We start from the raw sequence: 25,872 nt of genomic DNA, 5'->3' as shown, positions 1-25,872 counted from the left end.
GGTAAAATTGGTGGGTTTGGTTGACAATTTTTTAGGGCCACATTTAAAACAACGAAGCAATTTTGTATACAGGAATGAGAATATTTAATGTGTCACTTAAAAAAGGCACAATACAAAATTATTGTGAATTTAGTTTTTATATTTAACTTCTTTCAATGTAAATCATGATGAGATTCATTTTTTTTTCACATAGTTGAAACTTTAGTATTAGATGTTTTCAAAACCCTGATAAAATCATCTTGAGTGTTTTTATTTTTTTACAGTAAAAGCAATTAGATGGGGGCTTTTGTTGAGTTGTGAATTTGAAGTAACACAACACAAGGACATATCAATACATAAATCCATTGCCTAATGCACTTACAAGTAGCTGTATTTCAGAGAAAAAAATGCATCCAGGTCACAGGCATTTGAGGCCTAAAGCCAAATGCATTTCACATGTGCTTAAATTTTATTCCCAAAGGAAACAACAAGAAATAATATCTGTACTAAACTCAACACATAAATAATTAAATTTATTTCATTTATAAAAACAAAATTTAACCAATAAAGTCACTTAGTATTTTGTCTTTGTGCAATACTGTAGATATATATACAGTACAGACCAAAAGTTTGGACACACCTTCTCATTTAAAGATTTTTCTGTATTTTCATGACTATGAAAATTGTACATTCACACTGAAGGCATCAAAACTATGAATTAACACATGTGGAATTATATACTTAACAAAAACGTGTGAAACAACTGAAAATATGTCTTATATTCTAGGTTCTTCAAAGTAGCCACCTTTTGCTTTGATGACTGCTTTGCACACTCTTGGCATTCTCTTGATGAGCTTCAAGAGGTAGTCACCGGAAATCGTTTTCACTTCACAGGTGTGACCTGTCAGGTTTAATAAGTGGGATTTCTTGCCTTATAAATGGGGTTGGGACCATCAGTTGTGTTGTGCAGAAGTCTGGTGGATACACAGTCCTACTGAATAGACTGTTAGAATTTGTATTATGGCAAGAAAAAAGCAGCTAAGTAAAGAAAAACGAGTGGCCATCAATACTTTAAGAAATGAAGGTCAGTCAGTGCGAAAAATTGAGAAAACTTTGAAAGTGTCCCCAAGTGCCTCAGTCCTGGTTTGCATGGCACCCCTCATCCCCAATCCTTCTATGCATGGCACCCCTCATCCCCAATCTTGGTATGCATGGCACCCTCATCCCCATTCCTGGTATGCATGGCACCACTCATCCCCAATTTTGGTATGCATGGCACCCCTCATCCCCAATTCTGGTATGCATGGCACTCCTCATCCCCAATCCTGGTTTGCATGGTACCCACCTCTCATCCTGGTATGCATGGCCCCCTCATCCCAAATTTGATATACATGGTACTCCTCATCCCAATCCTGATTTGTATGTGTCAGGAATTCCAACACACACAGAGGGACGACACCGGGGAGATCACACAATATCTCACCGTGCCGTCACGCTGTCAGTATTTCGTCCGGAGTCGCGAGCATGCTATCCAGACTACTCTCTATGTAGGTATCATTAAGCGACCAGTGAGGGTATGGTGCAACACCCTGGGTTCCACAGCCTGGAATCTGTGTTTAACGCCCTCCATACGGTCACTGTAAGCTTCACGATAGCCCAATTATTAATATTCTCTGCCACCACCGGCCGAGTTTGAAATATAATACAGGCCTGGCCGGACGCCTGCGTTTTGGTAGCGTATATGGCTTCGGGGAAGGGAACGATTACAGAACAAAAGAAACAGAACTATTAAATTTTAGGTTTAATCCAAAAGGGAGGCAGTGTTTAGGAAGAATATATACAAGGATGTTACAAAGAAGACATTAACCCCTTTACAACCCAAGGTGGTTTGCACGTTAATGACCAGGCCAATTTTTACAATTCAGACCACTGTCACTTTATGAGGTAATTACTCTGGAACGCTTCAACGGAACCCCCTGATTCTGAGACTTTTTTTTCGTGACATATTGTACTTCATGATTGTGGTAAAATTTCTTCGATATCACTTGCATTTATTTGTTAAAAAAACTGAAATTTTTCAAAATTTGAATTTTTATGCCCTTAAATCAGAGAGATATGTCACACAAAATAATTAATAAATAACATTTCCCACATGTCTACTTTACATCAGCACAATTTTGGAGCCACATTTTTTTTTATTGGGGAGCTATAAGGGTTAAAAGTTGACCAGCGATTTCTCATTTTTCCAACAAAATTTACAAAAAACATTTTTTTAGGGACCACATCATATTTAAAGTCACTTTGAGGGGTCTTTATGACAGAAAATACCCAAAAGTGACACCATTTTCAAAACTGCACCCCTCAAGGTGCTCAAAACCACATTCAAGAACTTTATTAACACTTCAGGTGCTTCACAGGAATTTTTGGAACGTGGAAGAAAAAAATTAACATTTAACTTTTTTCACAAAAATGTCACTTTAGACCCAAGTTTTTTTATTTTCGCAGGGGTAACAGGAAAAAATGGACCCCAAAATTTGTTGTGCAATTTCCCCTGGGCACGCAGATACCCCATATGTGGGGAAAAAACACTGTTTGGGCGCACGGCAAGGTTCGGAAGGGAAGGAGCGCCATTTGACTTTTTGAATGTAAAATTTGCTTGAATAATTAGCGGACGTCATGTTGCATTTGGGGAGCCCCTGATGTGCCTTAACAGTGGAAACCCCCACAAGTGAAACCATTTTGGAAACTAGACCCCTCAGGGAACTTATCTACATGTGTGGTGAGCACCTTGAACCCCCAGGTGCTTCACAGAAGTTTATAACATTGAGCAGTAAAAATAAAATTTTCATATTTTTCCCACAAAAATGTTTTTCAGCCCCCACTTTTGCATTTTCATAAGGGTAACAGAAGAAATTTCACTATGCAGTTTGTTGTGCAATTTCTCCTTAGTTAGCAGATACCCCATATGTGGGGGAAAACCACTGTTTGTGCGCGCGGCAGGGTTCGGAAGGGAAGAAGCACCATTTGACTTTTTTAATGTAAAATTTGCTTGAATAATTAGCGGACGCCATATTGCATTTGGGGAGCCCCTGATGTGCCTAAAAAGTGGAAACCCCCCACAAGTGACACCATTTTAGAAACTAGACCCCTCAGGGAATGTATCTACATGTGTGGTGAGCACCTTGAACCACCAGGTGCTTCACAGAAGTTTAGAACATTGAGCCGTAAAAATAAAATTTTCACATTTTTCCCACAAGAATGTTTTTCAGCCCCCACTTTTGCATTTTCATAAGGGTAACAGAAGAAATTGCACTATGGAGTTTGTTGTGCAATTTATCCTGAGTTAGCAGATACCCCATATGTGGGGGAAAACCACTGTTTGGGCACCTGGCAGGGTTCGGAAGGGAAGGAGCGCCATTTGACTTTTTAAATTTAAAATTTGCTTGAATAATTAGCGGATGTGCCCCTGATGTGCCTAAACAGTGGAAACCTCCCCACAAGTGACACCATTTTTATCTAGATGTGTGGTAAGCACTTTGAACTCCCAAGTCCTTTACAGAAGTTTATAACATGGAGCCGTAAAAATAAAAAAATCAAACTTTTTCCACAAAAATGATGTTTTAGCCCCAATTTTTTCAAAAGGGTAAGAGGAGAAAATGGACCCCAAAAACTTTTGTGCAATTTCTCCTGAGTACGCCAATATCCCATATGTGGGGAAAATACAGTGTTTGGGTGCACGGCAGAGTTCAGAAGGGTAGGAGCACTGTGTGACTTTTTGAACGCAAAATCAGCTGGAATCGAGAGCGGACGCCATGTCGCGTTTGGAGAGCCCCTGATGTGCCTAATTAGTGGAAATCCCCCACAAGTGACCCCATTTTGGAAACTACACCCCTCAAGGATTTTATCAAGGGGTATAGTTAACATTTTGAACCCAGAGGTACGACACAGAATTTGATAACATTAGGTCATAATATTGAATAAGTTGTCATTAGTCTTGAGCGCAAGTGCTCACTACTTGAGTTTGCATCGGGTACTCAGGTATGCACCATGTATCACGGGTGCTCAAGTGAAATGCTCGAGTCCCCGCCCGCATGTTTCACGGTTATTATACACCCCAAAAAACACATGCGGGGATCGCTCGTGCATGGCATGCAATCCCCGCGAGGTTTTCTTGGTCGCGAAGCATATGGGGCGAAGAATCGAGCACCCGCGATACTCAATGCATACCCGAGCACCCGATGCAAACTCAAGTAGCTAGCACTTGCATTCCACACTAGTTGCCATATCGTCATCTTTTTTTTTTACTTTAGAAAAAAATCCCAACCCTAACCTCAACCCTAACCCTACCCTAGCCCAACCCTAACCCCAACCCTAACATTAGCACCACCCTAATCCCAACCATAGCACTAACGGTTATTTTTTACGCCGTTCCTAGTGCGGTATAAGTGATTAGACGACCTTATTCTTCGGATCGGTGCAACCACAGAGATACCAGAATCATATCGGGTTTTTATGATTGACAGCTGTCACACACTAAAAGACACATATTTTGTAAAATCTAGTTTTTGCATCGCCATATTTTGAGAGCTATAATTTTTCCATATTTTGGCCGACAGAGTTATGTGATGGCGTGTTTTTTGTGGGATGATTTGACGTTTTTATTGGTGCTATTTACAGGCATGTGACATTTTTTGATCGCTTTCTATTCCAACTTTTGGGAGGCAGAATAAACAAAAACCAACAATTCAGGAATTGTTTGTTTTTAATTTTTGTATTCTGCTCCGCGTGTGGTAAAATTGTTATGGTAGCTTTATTCTTCGGGTCAGTAAGTTTACAGTGGTACCACATTTATATTGTTTTTCTATGTTTTGGCGCTTTTACAAAATAAAAGCTATTCTATAGAAAAAAATATTTTTTTGCATCGCTTTATTCTGAGAGCTATAACTTTTTGATTCTCGGATGATGGAGCTGTATGGTGGCTTGTTTTTTGTGGGACAAGATGACGTTTTCAGCTATACCATTTTTATTTATATTTGTCTTTTTGATTGCGTGTTATTCCATTTTTTGTTTGGCGGTATGATGATAAAACATTGTTTATGCTTTGTTTTTTATTTTTATTTTTTACCGTGTTCACTGAAGAGGTTAACCAGTGGGACAGTTTTATAGGTCAGGTCGTTCCGGACGCGGCAAAACCAAATATGTGTACTTTTATTGTTTGTTTTTTTCATAATAATATTTATTGATGGGTACATTATATTTTTATTTTTGGTGGATTATTTTTTTATTTATTTTTTTATATTTTTACAATTTTTTTTAAATTTTTTTTTCACTTTCTCGCAGTTTTTTTATTTGTTTACTTTGTTCCACTATGGGACTTAAACTTTTTTATTCTGATCACCTGCATAGCATTGGGATGGAGCACCATCCCTGTGCTATGCAGGCTGTCAGCGCTGCACAGTGAGAAGATAGTTTGGTCATGTACTGCGCATGACCAAAAAATTTTCCTGCTGTCTGGTGACCCAGATGTTGTCATGACGACATCGGGTCGTCATGGCAACATCCGGGAAGCCGTGGCAGACAGTGCAGGAGGCCGGAAGAGGAGGTGAGTATACGGATCACCTCCCCTTAGCCACCGCAATGCTGCGATCTACTTCAATCGCAGCATTGCGGGGGTTAATGTGTGGGACCGCTCCCTGCACATAGTACCAGGTGTCAGCTGTGACACTTAGCTGACACCTGGTGGCGATCGCGCCCGCACAGCCTGTGTGCACGCGCAATCGCCTTGACGTACTAATACGCGTCAGGCTCTTAAAGCCCAGGGCACTGACGCGTATTAATACATCATGGGCTTTAAAGGGGTTAAAATACATACGCAGTTACATAAAATAAACAGGGTAAAAAGAAGAAGCTTACACTATACGATCACGGAGACGATTCAATATAGGTGGAGGAGGGGCTCTCCAGTTGAAATATGCTGTTATCGAACAGGACCCGTTGCTTATAATTCTTATTCCCCCCTGGCAATGAGTGCTCCTCTCTTCTCCATACATTCTCTTATACCTAAGGGGAGATCTGACCACATGCTCCTGGTGGTGACATCATGTGGGCTGGTCTCCAGCCTGTACATTTTTATTAAAAACACTAACTTCTGCGATAACTCATCGCTCGTTGATCGCAGAATCTTGCAAACTACGCCATTTTTTCCCTTATGATTTTATCTTTATTTAGATATCACACATCACATTCCTGCAGTCTGCTATTCTGGTGTTTTTTCGCTACAGCGACCTGATTTTGGTTACAGCACTGAAAAACTACCTGTACATTCCTGGGCTGATTTGATCACTACACATATGGGTCCCGTTACTGTCGGACGTACAGTACAGACCAAAAGTTTGGACACACCTTCTCATTTAAAGATTTTTCTGTATTTTCATGACTTTGAAAATTGTACATTCACACTGAAGGCATCAAAACTATAAATTAACACATGTGGAATTATATAGTTAACAAAAAAGTGTGAAACTACTGAAAATATGTCTCATAGTCTAGGTTCTTCAAAGTAGCCACCTTTTGTTTTGATGACTGCTTTGCACACTCTTGGCATTCTCTTGATGAGCTTCAAGAGGTAATCACCGGAAATGGTTTTCACTTCACAGGTGTGCCCTGTCAGGTTTAATAAGTGGGATTTCTTGCCTTATAAATGGGGTTGGGACCATCAGTTGTGTTGTGCAGAAGTCAGGTGGATACACAGCTGATAGTCCTACTGAATAGACTGTTAGAATTTGTATTATGGCAAGAAAAAAGCAGCTAAGTAAAGAAAAACGAGTGGCCATCATTACTTTAAGAAATGAAGGTCAGTCAGTCCGAAAAATTGGGCAAACTTTGAAAGTGTCCCCAAGTGCAGTTGCAATAACCATCAAGCGCTACAAAGAAACTGGCTCACATGAGGATCGCCCCAGGAAAGGAAGACCAAGAGTCACCTCTGCTTCTGAGGATAAGTTTATCCGAGTCACCAGCCTCAGAAATCGAAGGTTAACAGCAGCTCAGATTAGAGACCAGGTCAATGCCACACAGAGTTCTAGCAGCAGACACATCTCTTTAATAACTGTTAAGAGGAGACTTTGTGCAGCAGGCCTTCATGGTAAAATGGCTGCTAGGAAACCACTGCTAAGGACAGGCAACAAGCAGAAGAGACTTGTTTGGGCTAAAGTACACAAGGAATGGACATTAGACCAGTGGAAATCTGTGCTTTGGTCTGATGAGTCCAAATTTGAGATCTTTGGTTCCAACCTCCGTGTCTTTATGCGATGCAGAAAAGGTGAACGGATGGACTCTACATGCCTGGTTCCCACCGTGAAGCATGGAGGAGGAGGTGTGACGGTATGGAGGTGCTTTGCTGGTGACACTGTTGGGGATTTATTCAAAATTGAAGGCATACTGAACCAGCATGGCTACCACAGCATCTTGCAGCGGCATGCTATTCCATCTGGTTTGCGTTTAGATGGACCATCATTTATTTTTCAACAGGACAATGACCCCAAACACACCTCCAGGCTGTGTAAGGGCTATTTGATCAAGACGGAGAGTGATGGGGTGCTACGCCAGATGACCTGAACCCAATCGAGATGGTTTAGGGTGAGCTGGACCGCAGAGTGAAGGCAAAAGGGCCAACAAGTGATAAGCATCTCTGGGAACTCCTTCAAGATTGTTGGAAGACGATTTCCGGTGACTACCTCTTGAAGCTCATCAAGAGAATGCCAAGAGTGTCATCAAAGCAAAAGGTAGCTGCTTTGAAGAACCTAGAATATAAGACATATTTTGAGTTGTTTCACACTTTTTTGTTAAGTATATAATTCCACATGTGTTAATTCATAGTTTTGATGCCTTCAGTGTGAATGTACAATTTTCATAGTCAAGAAAATACAGAAAAATGTTTACATGAGAAGGTGTGTCCAAACTTTTGGTCTGTACTGTATGGAACTCATAATATTTCATAGTTCATATCGGAGTCGATCTGGCTGTGGTTGGTGGCCGGGAATTGTTGTGAGTGCCTTTGAACTTAACGAACCATTTCCTCTTTCCTCCAAACTCTGGCCTGGGAGAAGGTGTCAATCTATCTCAGGTCTGTGTTTTAATTACCTCCTGCGTCTTTCAGAGACAAGATGCTTGCTTCCTAACAAAGTTATAACACTCCTTGCCTGGCATTGTTTGCATTACCTATTTCTCAGGCGTGTGCTAATTGGGGCTTTTGTGCTGAGCAGAAGGGGAATAATGGAAGGGGTGAACATCTATGTCAGGCAGATATGGAAGAACATTTTCCTGATACTAATATTTTCCTGATAGTATGGCACCCCTCATCCCCCAATCCTGGTATATATGGTACGCAATCCCTCATCCTGGTATGCATGGCTTCCTCATCCCCAATCCTGGTATGCATGGTACCCCTCATCCCCAATCCTGGTATGCATGGCACTCCTCTTTTCTCTGTGTTGTGTTTGGAGAGGCAAGGTCTCCAGACTGGACAGCCATAGCTCAGGAGGGAGCTGAAGGCTGGACATAACCTGTGTGAGCGACACGCACACACATATATGGACTGTGCTACAGTTTATCTTTTGTTTTGTTGTTTTGCCAAGTAAGACTGTGTTTATTTTGCTGGAGTCCAGAGCTTTATGTTATTAATAAATCCTGCAAAGAAATCCCGGGTTCCTGAGTCTACTTCCGGAAGTGGCTGAGCGAGTCGTCCTACCACAATATATATATATACAGTGCCTACAAGTAGTATTCAACCCCCTGCAGATTTAGCTGGTTTGATAAGATGCAAATAAGTTAGAGCCTTCAAACTGCAAACGAGAGTAGGTTTTATGAACAGAAGCATAAATCTTACAAACCAAAAAGTTATGTTGATCAGTTGAATTTTATTAAATTTTAAACATAAAAGTGTGGGTCAATTATTATACAACCCCTATGTTTAATATTTTGTGGAATAACCCTTGTTTGCAATTACAGCTAATAATCGTCTTTTATAAGACCTGATCAGGCCGGCACAGGTCTGTGGAGTTATCTTGGCCCACTCCTCCATGCAGATCTTCTCCAAGTTATCTAGGTTCTTTGGGTGTCTCATGTGGACTTTATTCTTGAGCTCCTTCCACAAGTTTTCAATTGGGTTAAGGTCAGGAGACTGACTAGGCCACTCCAACACCTTGACTTTTTCCCTATTGAACCAGGCCTTGGTTTTCTTGGCTGTGTGCTTTTGGTCATTGTCTTGAGGAAGATGAAATTACGACCCATCTTAAGATCCTTGATGGAGGAGCGGAGGTTCTTGGCCAAAATCTCCAGGTAGGCCGTGCTATCCATCTTCCCATGGATGCGGACCAGATGGCCAGGCCCCTTGGCAGAGAAACAGCCCCACAGCAAGATGCTGCCACCACCATGCTTGACTGTAGGGATGGTATTCTTGGGGTCGTATGCAGTGCCATCCAGTCTCCAAACGTCACGTGTGTGGTTGGCACCAAAGATCTCGATCTTGGTCTCATCAGACCATAGAACCTTGAACCAGTCTGTCTCAGAGTCCTCCAAGTGATCATGAGCAAACTGTAGACGAGCCTTGACATGACGCTTTGAAAGTAAAGGTACCTTACGGGGTTGTCTGGAACGGAGACCATTGCGGTGGAGTACGTTACTTATGGTATTGACTGAAACCAATGTCCCCACTGCCATGAGATCTTCCCGGAGCTCCTTCCTTGTTGTCCTTGGGTTAGCCTTGACTCTTCGGACAAGCCTGGCCTCGGCACGGGAGGACACTTTCAAAGGCTGTCCTGGCCGTGGAAGGCTAACAGTAGTTCCATAAGCCTTCCACTTACGGATGATGCTCCCAACAGTGGAGACAGGTAGGCCCAACTCCTTGGAAAGGGTTTTGTACCCCTTGCCAGCCTTGTGACCCTCCACGATCTTGTCTCTGATGGCCTTGGAATGCTCCTTTGTCTTTCCCATGATGACCATGTCTGAGTGCTGTTCACAAGTTTGGGGAGGGTCTTAAATAGTCAGAAAAGGCTGGCAAAAGAGATCTTTAATCCACACATGTGAAGCTCATTATTCTTGGTGCCTGAACTACTTCTTAATACTTTAGGGGGACCAAACAGAATTCTTGTGGTTTGAGGGGTTGAATAATAAATGACACTCTGAATTAACTTTTTACGTTTAAAAAAAAAAAAAAAAAAAAAACAACAAAAACAAAATTTGCTGCAGTGCATTTCCCACTTCCAGGCTGATCTACAGTACAAATGTCACAATGCCAAGTTAATTCCGCATGTGTCAACCAGCTAAATCTGCAGGGGGTTGAATACTACTTGTAGGCACTGTATATATATATATATATATATATATATATATATATATATATATATATACTGTATATACATATATATGCAGTTGAAACCAGAAGTTTACATACACTATATAAAAAGACACATATGCATGTTTTTCTCAATATTTGACATGAAATCAGAACAAATTTTTCCTGTTTTAGGTCAATTAGGATTACGATAATTTTTTATATTTGCCAAATTCCAGAATAATGAGAGAGAAAGTTTTAAGGCATTTTTATTACTTACTGCAAAGTCAAAAGTTTACATACACTAAGATTACTATGCCTTTAAACAATTCTGGACTGCCCATATGAAGATGTCATGTGTTTGGAAGCTTCTGGTAGGTTTTTTGGCAACATCTGATTAAATTAGAGACACACCTGTGGATGTATTTTAATGCACACCTGAAACACACTGCTTCTTTGTGTAGCATCATGGGAAAGTCTAAAGAAATCAGCCAAGATATCAGGAAGAGAATTGTGGACTTGCATAAGTCTGGCTCATCTTTGGGTACTATTTCAAGGTACCTGAAGGTGCCTCAGTCATCTGTAGAAACAATTATACGCAAGTAAAAACAAGATGGGAATGTCCAGACATCACACCGCTCAGGAAGGAGACGAGTTCTGTGTCCCAGAGATGAACGTTCTTTGGTCTGACATGTGCATATCAACCCAAGGACAAAGCAAAAGACCTTGTCAAGATGATGGCGGAGGTTGGTAAGATTGTGTCAATATCCACAGTGAAACGAGTACTGTATCAACATGGGCTGAAAGGCCACTCTGCCAGGAAGAAGCCATTACTCCAAAAGAGACATAAAAAAGCCAGATTAATGTTTGCAAATGCACACAGGAACAAAGACCTTAATTTTTGGGAGACATGTCCTGTGGTCTGATGAAACTAAAATGTAACTTTTTGGGCATAATCACCATCGTTACGTTTGGAGGAAAAAGGGAGAAGCTTGGAAGCCTAAGAACACCATTCCAACTGTGAAACACAGGGGTCCAGCATCATGTTGTGGGGTTGTTTTGCTGCAGGATGGCCTGGTGCACTTCACAAAATAGATGGCATCATGAGTAAAGAAGATTATGTGGCAATACTGAACCAGCATCTCAAGAAATCAGACAGGAAGTTAAAGTTTGGGCAGAAATGGGTCTTACAACTGGACAATGACCCGAAGCATACAGCCAAAATGGGAACAAAGTGGCTTAAGCATAACAAAGTCAATGTTTTGGAGTGGCTATCACAAAGCCCTGATCTCAATCCTATTGAAAATTTATGGGCAAAGCTGAAAAGGCAGGTGTGAGCAAGGCGACCTACAAACCTGGATCAGTTACACCAGTTTTGTCAGGAGGAATGGGCCCAAATTCCGACAAACTATTGTGAGAAGCTTGTGGAAGGATATCCCAAACGTTTGACCCAAGTCATTCAGTTTAAGGGCAATGGTACAAAATACTAATGAAATGTATGTAAACTTTGTGTAATGCACACGCCCGGGCTGAGCAGCGTGTGCGTGTGATTCCACTGGACCGTGCCGGAGACTGAATGCCTGGAGGGGCGTAACTAGGTATTCACCCGATCCGACCAGGGTCGCACGGCGGCATACGACGCCAGTGCACCAAGGAGGAACCGAGCAGAGGGACCAGGTGCTACTCCAGGACAGACCCCGGACATGGCTGTTGACCCACACAGGGGAATACAGGAACAGACTGGTTAGGCTGGCACACAGACTGGTGGGTATAGGCAGACACGACTGGTATGCAGGCAGGCAGGTATGCAGGCAGGGGGGTACAGGCAAGCACGGCTAGAGTGCAGACAGGGAGGCACTAGCAGGTAGGAACACAGGCGGGATAGGACCCAGTACACACTGGGACTCAGGAACAGAACTACAGATGTGGCGGGCAAACACAGCAGAGTAAGGCCGCCCAGAGTGCTGAGCGAGAGCAGGGCAAGACGAGACCGCCTAGAGCGGTGAGCGAGATTAGAGCAGGACGAGGCCGCCTGGAGCGGTGAGCGAGAGTAGAGCAGGATGAGGCCGCCTGGAGCGGTGAGCGAGAGTAGAGCAGGACGAGGCCGCCTGGAGCGGTGAGCAAGAGTAGTCAGAGCAGAGCGAGACTGCCGGAGCAGTGAGCAAAGGGTCAGAGCAGAGTGAGACTGCCGGAGCAGTGAGCAAAGGGTCAGAGCAGAGCGAGACTGCCGGAGCAGTGAGCAAAGGGTCAGAGCAGAGCGAGACTGCCGGAGTAGTGAGCAAAGGGTCAGAGCGGAGCGAGACTGTGGGAGCAGTGAGCAAAGGGTCAGAGCGGAGCGAGACTACCGGAGCAGTGAGCAAAGGGTCAGAGCGGAGCAAGACTGCCGGAGCAGTGAGCAAAGGGTCAGAGCGGAGCAAGACTGCCGGAGCAGTGAGCAAAGGGTCAGAGCGGAGCAAGACTGCAGGAGCAGTGAGCAAAGGGTCAGAGCGGAGCAAGACTGCCGGAGCAGTGAGCAAAGGGTCAGAGCAGAGCAAGACTGCCGGAGCAGTGAGCAACGGGTCAGAGCGGAGCAAGACTGCCGGAGCAGTGAGCAAAGGCTAAGAGCGGAGCAAGAATGCCGGAGCAGTGAGCAAAGGGTCAGAGCGGAGCAAGACTGCCGGAGCAGTGAGCAAAGGGTCAGAGCAGGCCAGAACCGCCGGAGCGGTGAGCAAAGGCAGAGCAGGCTAGAACCGCCGGAGCGGTGAGCAAGGCAGAGCAGGCTAGAACCGCCGGAGCGGTGAGCAAGCCAGAGCAGGCTAGAACCGCCGGAGCGGTAAGCAAGGCAGAGTAGGCTAGAACCGCCGGAGCGGTGAGCAAGGCAGAGCAGGCTAGAACCGCCGGAGCGTTGAGCAAGCCAGAGCAGGCTAGAACTGCTGGAGCGGTGAGCAAAGACAGAGCAGGCTAGAACCGCCAGAGCGGTGAGCACAGACAGAGCAGGCTAGAACCGCCGGAGCGGTGAGCAAGGCAGAGCAGGCTAGAACCGCCGGAGCGGTGAGCAAGGCAGAGCAGGTTAGAACCGGCGGAGCGGTGAGCAAGGCAGAGCAGGCTAGAACCGCCGGAGCGTTGAGCAAGCCAGAGCAGGCTAGAACCGCCGGAGTGGTGAGCAAGGTAGAGCAGGGGGGACAGGGCTCTGTACACACGGAACAGGCAGGAAGGGAAAGGCAGAACCAGATACCCACAGGGTACTTACAGTGAAGTATCGAGTGGACCGCAAACTCACAAACGGAAGTACAGTAACAACGAGCAGGAGTTAGGTACGAGTTCAGACTCTGCAGAAAAAGGAAAGGTACGGACATAGAGAAACACAGGAAACAAGCTAGAAGAGTATACAGACAAGAACAGACACAGTAGCAAGATACAGGAGCGGGTCTAGGTATGCAGCCCCTAGAAGGCGGGAGGAACAGGCTAGGAGCGTGTTCAGACAGGACAGACAAGATACAGGAGCGGGTCTAGGTATGCGGCCCCTAGAAGGCGGAACGAACAGGCAAGGAGCGTGTTCAGACAGGCCTGGAAATACAGCCTCCAGGAAGGGCAGGCAAGCAAACACAGAAGGGGACCTGGCACATTCAGAGTGAAAGAGCACACTGAATGAAACACAATGCTCAGGCAGAGATTCATTGGAGCAGCTGGGTTAAATACCAGGTGACAGACAGCAATAGGCTGAGGATGCACAAGGGGTGTGCCTGCAGCAGGTACAAAAAGCAGGAAGTGATCGGGCACCGCCCTTAAGCAGCAGAAACAGAAGCAAACAGACAGCATGGAGGGAAGCCAGAGAGACATTCTGGATTGGAGATAAAGCGCGTGCTCTTGCACAGTGGGAGATGAACCACTATGCAAGGACGCCACCAGGTATGTTACAGTACCCCCCCCCCTTATGTCCCCTCTTCTTCAGGCCTGTCAGAATGTTCCGCAGGGAATTCAAGGGCCAATCCTTCACTTCAAGGAGATCACTTCCACTGTCCACCGGAAAAACTGGTCTCCTCTGGGTAGCTAGGATGCTACCTCCTATCCAGCCATCCTTAGCAACAGACGAAACGGGTGGAATACCAGGAACAGCACACAAGGAAGTCTCTCTCCACTTATTATCAGGTAGCACCCCAGAGGGTTCAGGAGACAACTGGAAGCCCTCCGCCGGGTTGGAGGTGTGCAGAGGCTCGGGGGTAACCTCTGCTTCGGGGTACATCTTGTCAAGCTCACAGGATGAAATGGGCTAGGTATCAGGTACAAGGTGTAGAAAAGTCACTGTCTCTTTGTTATCAAGTGGTACCCCGGAGGATTCAGGAAACTGCTGGGGGACCTCCGCCGTGTCGGAAGAGTGCAGAGACTCGGGGGTAACCTCTTCTTCGGAGTACACTAGGTCGGACTCACTGGAAGAAGCAGGCGAGGTATCAGGTACCGAGTATAGGAGAGTCTCTGTCCATTCGCTATCAGCTAGCACCCCGAAGGGTTCAGGAGACAACTGGAGGTCCTCCGCCTGGTCGGAGGGCTGTAGAGACTCGGGGATAACCTCTGCTTCGGAGTACACTAGGTCGGACTCACTGGACGAAGCGGGCGAGGTATCAGGTACAGAGTATAGGGAAGACACTGTCCATTTGCTACCAGGTAGCACCCCGAAGGGTTCTGGAGACAACTGGAGGTCCTCCGCCTGTTCGGAGGGGTGTAGAGACTCGGGGTTAACTACCGCTTTGAGGTACCCATTGTCAGGCCCATAGGACGGAGCGGACGAAGTATCGGGTACCGGGTGTAGGGAAGTCTCTCTCCATTTGTCATCGAGTGGTATCCCGGAGGATTCTAGGTGGGCAGAAGTCTCTTCGGGCAGGAGAACAGGTGCGCTACCCACGCATATTACCCGTAAGGGCTGCTCCGGGATACAGGGAAATGAAGCTTCAGCAGGGACTTCAAGGTTGGGATCAGGAGGTCTTAGGGAGGACAGACCCAGGCGTGACGGCTTGCCTCTACGCCTAGCACGTCTGGACTGCCTCTTGAGGTTGGGAGAAGTATTCCGAAGAGCGTAGTCAACCTGTGTGGATTCTGGATGGGCAGTAGTCTCTTCGGGCAGGAGGACTAGTGCGCTACCCACACACATTACCCATCGGGGCTGCTCCGGGATATTGGGAAGTGAAGCTTCAGCAGGAGCCTCCGGGTTAGGATCATCGAAGACCATTAGAAAGGCCACCAGGAAGGCCATTATGTCCAGGACGATAGGATCCTGTGCGTCCCATAGGGGGGTGATCCATTTCAAGGCATCACCCGCTAGGTAAGACATCATGAATCCCACCTTAGCCCGATCGGTGGGAAAACAAAGAGGGTAGAACTTGAAGTGTAGCATGCATTGCTCCACAAATGCATGACTCTGTCTTGGATCCCCATAGTACCGTGGCGGATGCGCAGGAACGAGTGCAGAAAGATCCATCTGGACGTGTGCGTAATTCGCCTGGAACTCAGCTACAGAAAAAAAATATATATATATTTTTTTATTTATTTTTAATGCACGTATTCGCTGGAAAACGTCTCAGAGAGCGAAGGCCGTGAGGCTCAACGGGAACCATGGCCTGAGCATGCTGTAATGCACACGCCCGGGCTGAGCGGCGTGTGCGTGTGATTCCTCTGGACTGTGCCGGAGAGTGAATGGCTGGAGGGGCGTGACTAGGTATTCACCCGATCCGACCAGGGTCGCACGGCGGCATACGACGCCAGTGCACCAAGGGGGAATCGAGCAGAGGGACCAGGTGCTGCTCCAGGACAGACCCCGGACACGGCTGTTGACCCACACAGGGGAATACAGGAACAGACTGGTTAGGCTGGCACACAGACTGGTGGGTATAGGCAGGCACGACTGGTATGCAGGCAGGCAGGTATGCAGGCAGGGGGGTACAGGCAAGCACGGCTAGAGTGCAGACAGGGAGGCATTAGCAGGTAGGAACACAGGCGGGATAGGACCCAGTACACACTGGGACTCAGGAACAGAACCACAGATGTGGCGGACAAACACAGCAGAGTAAGGCCACCCAGAGTGGTGAGCGAGAGCAGGGCAAGACGAGACCGCCTAGAGCGGTGAGCGAGAGTAGAGCAGGACGAGGCCGCCTGGAGCGGTGAGCGAGAGTAGAGCAGGACGAGGCCGCCTGGAGCGGTGAGCGAGAGTAGAGCATGACGAGGCCGCCTGGAGCAGTGAGCAAGAATAGTCAGAGCAGAGCGAGACTGCCGGAGCAGTGAGCAAAGGGTCAGAGCAGAGCGAGACTGCCGGAGCAGTGAGCAAAGGGTCAGAGCGGAGCGAGACTGCCGGAGCAGTGAGCAAAGGGTCAGAGCGGAGCGAGACTGCCGGAGCAGTGAGCAAAGGGTCAGAGCGGAGCGAGACTGCCGGAGCAGTGAGCAAAGGGTCAGAGTGGAGCGAGACTGCCGGAGCAGTGAGCAAAGGGTCAGAGCGGATCAAGACTGCCGGAGCAGTGAGCAAAGGGTCAGAGCGGAGAAAAACTGCCGGAGCAGTGAGCAAAGGGTCAGAGCGGAGCAAGACTGCCGGAGCAGTGAGCAAAGGGTCAGAGCGGAGCAAGACTGCTGGAGCAGTGAGCAAAGGGTCAGAGCGGAGCAAAACTGCTGGAGCAGTGAGCAAAGGGTCAGAGTGGAGCAAGACTGCCGGAGCAGTGAGCAAAGGGTCAGAGCAGAGCAAGAATGCCGGAGCAGTGAGAAAAGGGTCAGAGCAGGCCAGAACCGCCGGAGTGGTGAGCAAAGACAGAGCAGGCTAGAACCGCCGGAGCGGTGAGCACAGACAGAGCAGGCTAGAACCGCCGGTGCGGTGAGCAAGGCAGAGCAGGCTAGTACCGCCGGAGCGGTGAGCAAGTGTCACGCTGTCTCTGTATACTGGAGGTAGGGGGCTTAAGCTGACCCTAAGCTGAGGCCCTGACTAATCCCTCAACCTGGAGGTACTGTTAAAGGTACAGAGGTCCAGGCCGCCAGCGTAACCCCTACCTCCTGAGGATCCCTGCACCTAAGTAATCTAGTCCTGAGAAGGACCCCGATCACAACAAAAGGGGACAAGTAATAATATGCCCACACACAGTACTTAGACGAACGAGACAGTACAAGGGAAAAACCAAAACCACCTTGCATACAAAAACTACACAACTACAACAGAGGGAACACCAACGGGAAAGGAGATAAATGATAAAGCGAGGAAGGGAAAAAACACTCCAAATGCACTTATCTCTGAAACTCCAAATACCACGATCCGCTCTGTTAGTCTGCATGAAATGCTTTCACCGACACTTGCCTAACAGACCAGCAGGCATTTGAAGGAGTCTCACTACAGCAGCATTGATTGCAGCTGGGCGAGGCTGGACCTCGTCTAGCACAGAGAGAGAGAGAATTAACTCCCTCACTGCCGAAAAACACAAAAGCACCAAAAAGTCAGCTGCGAGAAGTCAGGCTGTGTAATCGTGACGATCTTCGTGGCGACACACCCGTGACAGTACCCCCCCTTCTACGAGGGGCCTCCGGACCCTCAGGGCCAGGTTTATCCGGGTGAGTCGTGTGGAAGGCCCGAACTAATCGGTCTGCGTTAATATCCGACGCAGGAACCCACATCCTCTCCTCAGGACCATACCCTTTCCAATGAACCAGGTACTGAAGGGACCGGCGATTAAAGCGTGAATCGATGACCCTCGATACCTGGAACTCCAAGTTACCCTTGACCGCCACTGGAGGGGGAGGTAAAGGTGACGGTACCACTGGCGCCACATATCTCTTAAGCAACGATCTGTGGAACACGTTGTGAATTTTAAACGTAGGGGGGAGGTCAAGACAGAATGCCACCGGATTAATAATAGAACTGATTCTGTACGGCCCGATGAACCTGGGACCCAGTTTCCAGGAGGGAACCTTAAGTTTTATATTCCTGGTAGACAACCATACCAGATCGTTCACACTTAGGTCCGGACCAGACACTCTCCTCCTATCAGCCATACGTTTGTATCGGTTCCCCATAGTATTCAGATTCTTCAGCACCCCTCTCCATACTGAAGCGAGTGATGAGGAAAATCGTTCCTCCTCAGGAACCCCCGAAGAGCCCCCCCTACTGAAAGTACAAAACTGGGGGTGAAAACCATATGCCCCAAAAAACGGGGACTTACCAGTGGACTCGCTCCGCCTATTATTAAGAGCAAACTCTGCCAGAGGTAAGAAAGAAGCCCAGTCCTCCTGGTTCTCTGACACAAAACACCGGAGATATGTCTCCAAGCTCTGGTTCATACGTTCCGTCTGACCATTGGTCTGATAATGAAAAGCCGATGAGAACGACAAATGCATCCCCCGCCGTGCACAAAACGCCTTCCAGAACTTGGACACAAACTGAGACCCCCGATCAGACACCACCTCGGAGGGTACCCCGTGAAGCCTCACAATCTCCCCAATGAACACCTGCGCAAGAGTTTTAGCATTAGGGAGAGCCGGAAGAGCAATAAAATGTGCCATCTTGCTGAACCTGTCCACTACAACGAGTATGACCGTTTTACCCGAAGACGGAGGGAGGTCCGTAATAAAGTCCATAGACAGATGAGTCCAAGGACGCTCCGGGATCTTCAAAGGTAAGAGGGCCCCAGACGGACGGGTATGTGAGGTCTTAGAGCGCGCACAAACCCCACAGGACGCGACAAAAGTTACCACCTCCTTATGTAAGTTAGGCCACCAAAACCGAGGAGATCCACAGTTGCTCTACTCCCCGGGTGTCCTGCAAAAACTGAGTTATGGTGTGCCTCGATCACCTTTTGTCGCAACTGATCTGGAACAAACAGTCTCCCCGGAGGTCCAACAGGGGCGTCCCCCTGAGCCTCCAATACCTCCTCCAGCTCAGAGCATACTGCCGAAACCACCACCCCCTCCTGAAGGATAGGAATCGGGTCGTCCGTATTCCCGGCCCCAGGGAAACTACGAGATAAGGCATCCGCCTTTACATTTTTTGTCCCAGGACGATATGTAACGACAAAATTAAACCTGGTAAAAAACAATGACCACCTAGCTTGTCTGGGATTCAGACGTTTCGCGGACTCTAGATATAGCAGGTTCTTGTGATCGGTGATGACGGTGACCGGATGGACTGCCCCCTCCAAAAAATGGCGCCACTCCTTAAAAGCTAACTTAATGGCCAAGAGTTCCCTATTGCCGACATCGTAATTCCTCTCAGCGGACGACAATTTTTTAGAGAAAAAGGCGCACGGATGCCACTTACCAGGGGACGAACCTTGTGACAATACTGCTCCCACCCCTACCTCGGAAGCGTCTACCTCTACAATGAATGGCTGTGACGCATCAGGTTGAATGAGTATGGGTGCCGAGGCAAAACATTTTTTCAAGGAGGAGAATGCTTGACAAGCCTTGTCAGACCACCTAGAAAAATGCGTCCCCTTTTTAGTCATGTCTGTGAGAGGCTTAACCATGGACGAGAAATTACGAATGAACTTCCGGTAATAATTAGCAAACCCCAGGAAACGTTGTAGTGCCTTAAGATTCTCTGGCCGATCCCACTCAAGAACTGCCCGCACTTTCCCAGGGTCCATACGAAAACCGGACGCTGAAACCAGGAAGCCTAAAAACTGGAGTTCCTGTACGGCGAACACACACTTTTCCCATTTGGCATACAGTTTATTATCCCGCAAGATCTGTAACACCTGCCTAACGTGCTCCTGATGAGACACCAGATCCGGCGAGTAAATTAAGATATCATCCAGATATATGACAACAAACTGTCCCACCAGGCGGCGAAAAATGTCATTAACAAAGTGTTGGAACACCGCTGGGGCATTAGTCAGACCGAATGGCATGACAAGGTTCTCATAATGCCCCTCCGGAGTGTTAAACGCCGTCTTCCACTCATCCCCCTCCTTCATCCTAATCAGATTGTACGCCCCCCTGAGATCCAACTTAGAGAACCATTTGGCGCCCACGATCTGATTAAAGAGATCGGGAATAAGTGGGAGCGGATACGGATCTCGGACCGTAATCCGATTAAGTTCACGGAAATCCAGGCAAGGGCGTAGGCCTCCATCTTTCTTCTTAACAAAGAAGAACCCCGCAGCCACCGGTGAAGATGAAGGTCTAATATGCCCCTTAGCCAGACTTTCTGAAATATAATCCTTCATGGCCTGCCTCTCAGGACCAGAAAGGTTATACAACCTAGCTTTAGGTAACTTGGCCTCAGGGAGCAGTTTTACAGAACAGTCATACTCGCGATGAGGAGGTAGTTCCTGACACCCTTTCTCCGAGAATACATCCTCAAAGTCCGCCAGAAATGGAGGTAAGACCCAAGGAGTAACCGCACCGATGACCGTGTTCATGCAGTTTTTATTACAGAATTTACTCCATTGGCTTATCTCTCTGGTTTGCCAATTAATAACCGGGTTATGCTTAGTTAACCAAGGAAGGCCCAACACTATAGGAGTGGGAAGACCCTCCAACACGTAGCAAGACAACAGTTCTTTATGTATCGCCCCCACTTGAAGTTTTACGTCATGCACAGCTTGCAAAAAACTTCCCTGACTGAGAGGCCTGGCATCGATCGAGAATATGGGGATGGGTTTAGCCAACTCACTCAATCGCATACCTTGAACTCGGGCAAACCGAGCATCAACCAGATTAGCCCCGGCCCCACTATCCAGAAGAACAGATATCCTCTCAGTTCTCGTAGCCACCACCACCTCCGCCGGTACGAGAAACTGAGACGAACCTAGGGACGAAATACCTACTCCCAGATTGCCGTTCACCACACAACCTGGGATCAACAGTTTTCCGACGACTCTTCACTCTGCAAGGGACGGGATGGACACCCTCCAATAAAATGTCCCTTTCTCCCGCAGAAGAAACACCTTCCTGTCTTATGGAACACCACCGGTCCCCTCCCCCGAAATGATGTCCCTCCTAATTGCATAGGCTCCTCTGGACTGACCAGGGGAATCACCATATGAGGGGACCTTGTAGGAGGTGGAGTCATCACAGGGGGTAGAGTTATCCCGCACCTCTCCCGAAGCCGTCTGTCAACGCGAATAGCAAGGGCCATAGCGGCTTCCAGTGACACGGGAGAGTCATACTGTGCCAACACATCCTGTAATTTGTCGGATAAACCTTGACAAAACTGGCTCCTAAGAGCCGGGTCATTCCACTGGGTGTCCGTGGCCCACCTACGGAACTCCGAACAGAATTCCTCCGCCGGACGATCTCCCTGCTGAATCCTACGTAACTTAGACTCAGCAAGGGAGATCCGATCTGGGTCATCATATACGAGTCCCAGAGCAGCGAAAAACCTATCCACTGACTGGAGAGCCGGGGAGCCCGGGGGAAGAGAGAACGCCCAAGATTGTGGGTCCCCTTGTAGGAGCGAGATGACAATTCCCACCCTTTGTTCTTCACTCCCCGATGACCGAGGCCGCAGCCGAAAGTACAACTTGCATGCCTCCCGGAAAACAAAAAACTTGTCCCGCCCCCCTGTGAACCTGTCAGGGAGAGCTACTTTAGGTTCTGGTCCGGCTTGCTCCTGAGGATACAAAACCTTGGACCTAACGTCCGCCAGCTCCATGGACAAACTCTGCAACTGCCGAGCTAGACCGGCTACTGGATCCATGGTAGCTGGAGAAAAACTAAGTGGTCGGTGAAAATGTCACGCTGTCTCTGTATACTGGAGGTAGGGGGCCTAAGCTGACCCTAAGCTGGGGCCCTGACTAATCCCTCAACCTGGAGGTACTGTTAAAGGTACAGAGGTCCAGGCCGCCAGCGTAACCCCTACCTCCTGAGGATCCCTGCACCTAAGTAATCTAGTCCTGAGAAGGACCCCGATCACAACAAAAGGGGACAAGTAATAATATGCCCACACACAGTACTTAGACGAACGAGACAGTACAAGGGAAAAACCAAAACCACCTTGCATACAAAAACTACACAACTATACAACAGAGGGAACACCAACGGGAAAGGAGATAAATGATAAAGCGAGGAAGGGAAAAAACACTCCAAATGCACTTATCTCTGAAACTCCAAATACCACGATCCGCTCTGTTAGTCTGCATGAAATGCTTTCACCGACACTTCCCTAACAGACCAGCAGGCATTTGAAGGAGTCTCACTACAGCAGCATTGATTGCAGCTGGGCGAGGCTGGACCTCGTCTAGCACAGAGAGAGAGAGAATTAACTGCCGAAAAACACAAAGCACCAAAAAGTCAGCTGCGAGAAGTCAGGCTGTGTAATCGTGACGATCTTCGTGGCGACACACCCATGACAGCAAGGCAGAGCAGGCTAGAACTGCCGGAGCGGTAAGCAAGGCAGAGCAGGCTAGAACCGCCGGAGCGGTGAGCAAGGCAGAGCAGGCTAGGACCGCCGGAGCGTTGAGCAAGCCAGAGCAGGCTAGAACCGCCGGAGTGGTGAGCAAGGTAGAGCAGGGGAGACAGGGCTCTGTACACACGGAACAGGCAGGAAGGGAAAGGCAGAACCAGATACCCACAGGGTACTTACAGTGAAGTAGCGAGTGGACCACAAACTCACAAACGGAAGTACAGTAACAACGAGCAGGAGTTAGGTACGAGTTCAGACTCTGCAGAAAAAGGAAAGGTACGGACATAGAGAAACACAGGAACAAGCTAGAAGAGTATACAGACAAGAACAGACACAGTAGCAAGATACAGGAGCGGGTCTAGGTATGCAGCCCCTAGAAGGCGGGAGGAACAGGCTAGGAGCGTGTTCAGACAGGACAGGCAAGATACAGGAGCGGGTCTAGGTATGCGGCCCCTAGAAGGCGGAACGAACAGGCAAGGAGCGTGTTCAGACAGGCCTGGAAATACAGCCTCCAGGAAGGGCAGGCAAGCAAACACAGAAGGGGACCTGGCACATTCAGAGTGAAAGAGCACACTGAATGAAACACAATGCTCAGGCAGGGATTCATTGGAGCAGCTGGGTTAAATACCAGGTGACAGACAGCAATAGGCTGAGGACGCACAAGGGGTGTGCCTGCAGCAGGTACAAAAAGCAGGAAGTGATCGGGCACCGCCCTTAAGCAGCAGAAACAGATGCAAACAGACAGCATGGAGGGAAGCCAGAGAGACATTCTGGATTGGAGATCAAGTGCACGCTCTTGCACAGTGGGAGATGGACCACTATGCAAGGGCGCCGCCAGGTATGTTACACTTTGAACTTTGCAGTAAGTAATAAAAATGCCTTAAAACATTCTCTCTCTCTCATTATTCTGGCATTTGGCAAATAGTAAAATTTATGGTAATCCTAATTGACCTAAAACGGGAAAGGTTTATTCTGATATCATGTCAGATATTGAGAAAAGCATGCATATGTGTCTTTTTATATAGTGTATGTAAACTTCTGGTTTCAAGTGTATATATAGTTTATTTGGTGGAAGAAAAGATAATGCTGTTATGTCCAGTATTAGATCAGATAGACAGGGTGGACAGCAGTGTGAGCAGCCTCTTCTTACCTCAGCACCACTGGTATCTCCAGTAATATATTAGACAGACTGAGTGAACAGCAGTGTGAGCAGCGCTCTTGTTATCCCAGCACCCCTGGTATCTCCAGTATTAGATCAGATAGGCAGGATGAACAGTAGTGTGAGAGGCCTCTTCTTATCTCAGCACCTCTAATATCTCCAATGTTAGATCAGATAGACAGCAGTGTAAGAAGCCTTAATACAGTACACTTGGCATCTCTAGTGTTAGATCATAAAGGGAGGGCAGGAGCTTTCTACTGTATATGGTAACATTCCTGGACAGGTTTTTGTCAGGTGGTGGCCATTTTTATTCCAGAGTGATTACCAGCCAAGAGAAAATGACTGATTTCCTAATTAAAAATAGAAATTTATTTATAATAACATTTCTTTTAGTTATGTTTTTTTCTATTTTCAAGTACTACTTTAAGTAAAAAAAAGACCCTAATCGACACAGAGCCTGGACCAGACTACCCATCTTTAGAGATATCCCCCCTTTATACAGCCTTTAGACCAGACTCCCACTTATACAGACTTCAGATAAGCCCCCCATCTATACAGACCCCATTCAACATCCACAATCTTTATAGACCCATAGTTAGGCCCACCATCTAAAGAGACCCCAGACCGGACCTCCCAGCTATACAGACCCCATGACCATCTACCCAAATGCTAGACCAAACCTTGCATGAGACTGGTATATGATCTGTATAGTTTTTGCAATGTGAGAAGCCTGTCCTGTTATTCACTGTACAATGATCTATACAACATCCTGACATCTTCTGTAATCCAGTACGCCTATGTTAAAGGTGTTACAATTGTTAACTTTACCCATAACTTTTGCAGAGATGAAGTGCTGACATGTGACAACTGCAGCCAATTACTGGCCTGGCTTTAATGGAGATGGTAGCATGGTTAGCATGCCGACACTACATGAAATAAGCATCGATTGGCTGTAAGCATTGGAGTGGCAGTGTTGGAGTGGATGGGTATAGTTGTAGCAGGAACAGAGAATGCAACTACTGATCTCTCCAGTTGCCATACTGATTTCTGACCCTACAGCTGTCACTCAGAGGGAAAAGCACACAAGACAGAGTGTATGTTTCAGGGGTTGACTCACACTGGCTTCTGTTCACCATGGCTGTGGAGTTAGTAAGCCAAATCTCCGACTCCGACTCCTCAATTTCCATAACACCGGCTCCAACTTTGACTCCACGACTCCGACTCTAACTCCCTCATACATGGCTCATGTTTAAGTGATAAATTTACTGTAGCACAGATTCATCTCAGCTAAAAGTCTAAACCCTTAGATCAGGAATAGAACAGACATTTATAGGGCATTTCATAACTTTCCCAAATTCTTATAAAAAAATATTCCCCACAAACTGCGTTGAACTACTGTACCCAATTTATTATATATTTTAGGAGTCGGAGTTGGTCCATTTTATACCGACTCCGACTCCACAAAAATGGGGCTCTGACTCCAGGACTCCGACTCTGACTCCACAGCCCTGCTGTTCACCACTTGTTACTCCAGTCAATTTGGCCAAATCTTGCTTTGGCCCACCCATGGGTCACTCTTGCTGTCCAGCACCACTGCCTTTAACTCCACTCCTTTTCTATTCTGCAGGAACTCACAGATCCTTTCATCATTAGTGTTTTTGTGCTCAAGATGGGGAAATTAGATTATGAGACCAATTGGAAACAGGCATTAATGCAAGCAGTGATGTAAAATCAGTTGGCTCAAAAAAAGCAACCTCGACAAACTAGGTGCTGGCCATTCCGTTTAGTAGATCTCAGAGGAATTCTGGCCTTCATAATTCAACCTCTATACAAGGATCTGGTCTTAATGCTGGGCTCCTTGGTTGCATCCAAGGAGTAGCTACAGGCTGGAGGAGGATAGTCGAACTAAGCCAGGTCAGTAACTGGAGGTACAGAAGCAGGGGCAGAATCAAAAGCCAATACTGTAGACAGGGAAATAGTCAGGGTCAAATACCAAAAGGTAGACAAGATTGTAGTGAGATCGAACTATGTCAAGATCAGGGCTCATCACAAAAGCAA

General features: G+C 47.1%; 1 protein-coding gene across 1 annotated transcript in view; it reads left to right on the top strand.

Annotated features, from left to right (window-relative positions):
- Positions 1 to 25,872, top strand: part of LOC141273418 (DNA nucleotidylexotransferase-like) — a 377,399-nt gene that overhangs the window by 218,158 nt on the left and 133,369 nt on the right. The window lies entirely within an intron of this gene.

Source organism: Phyllobates terribilis, unplaced genomic scaffold (genome assembly GCF_046119375.1).
Source record: "Phyllobates terribilis strain yellow unplaced genomic scaffold, ASM4611937v1 Scaffold_5__5_contigs__length_657084704, whole genome shotgun sequence".
Taxonomy (NCBI): Eukaryota; Metazoa; Chordata; class Amphibia; order Anura; family Dendrobatidae; genus Phyllobates; species Phyllobates terribilis.
This window is presented reverse-complemented; position numbering and strand designations above follow the sequence as displayed.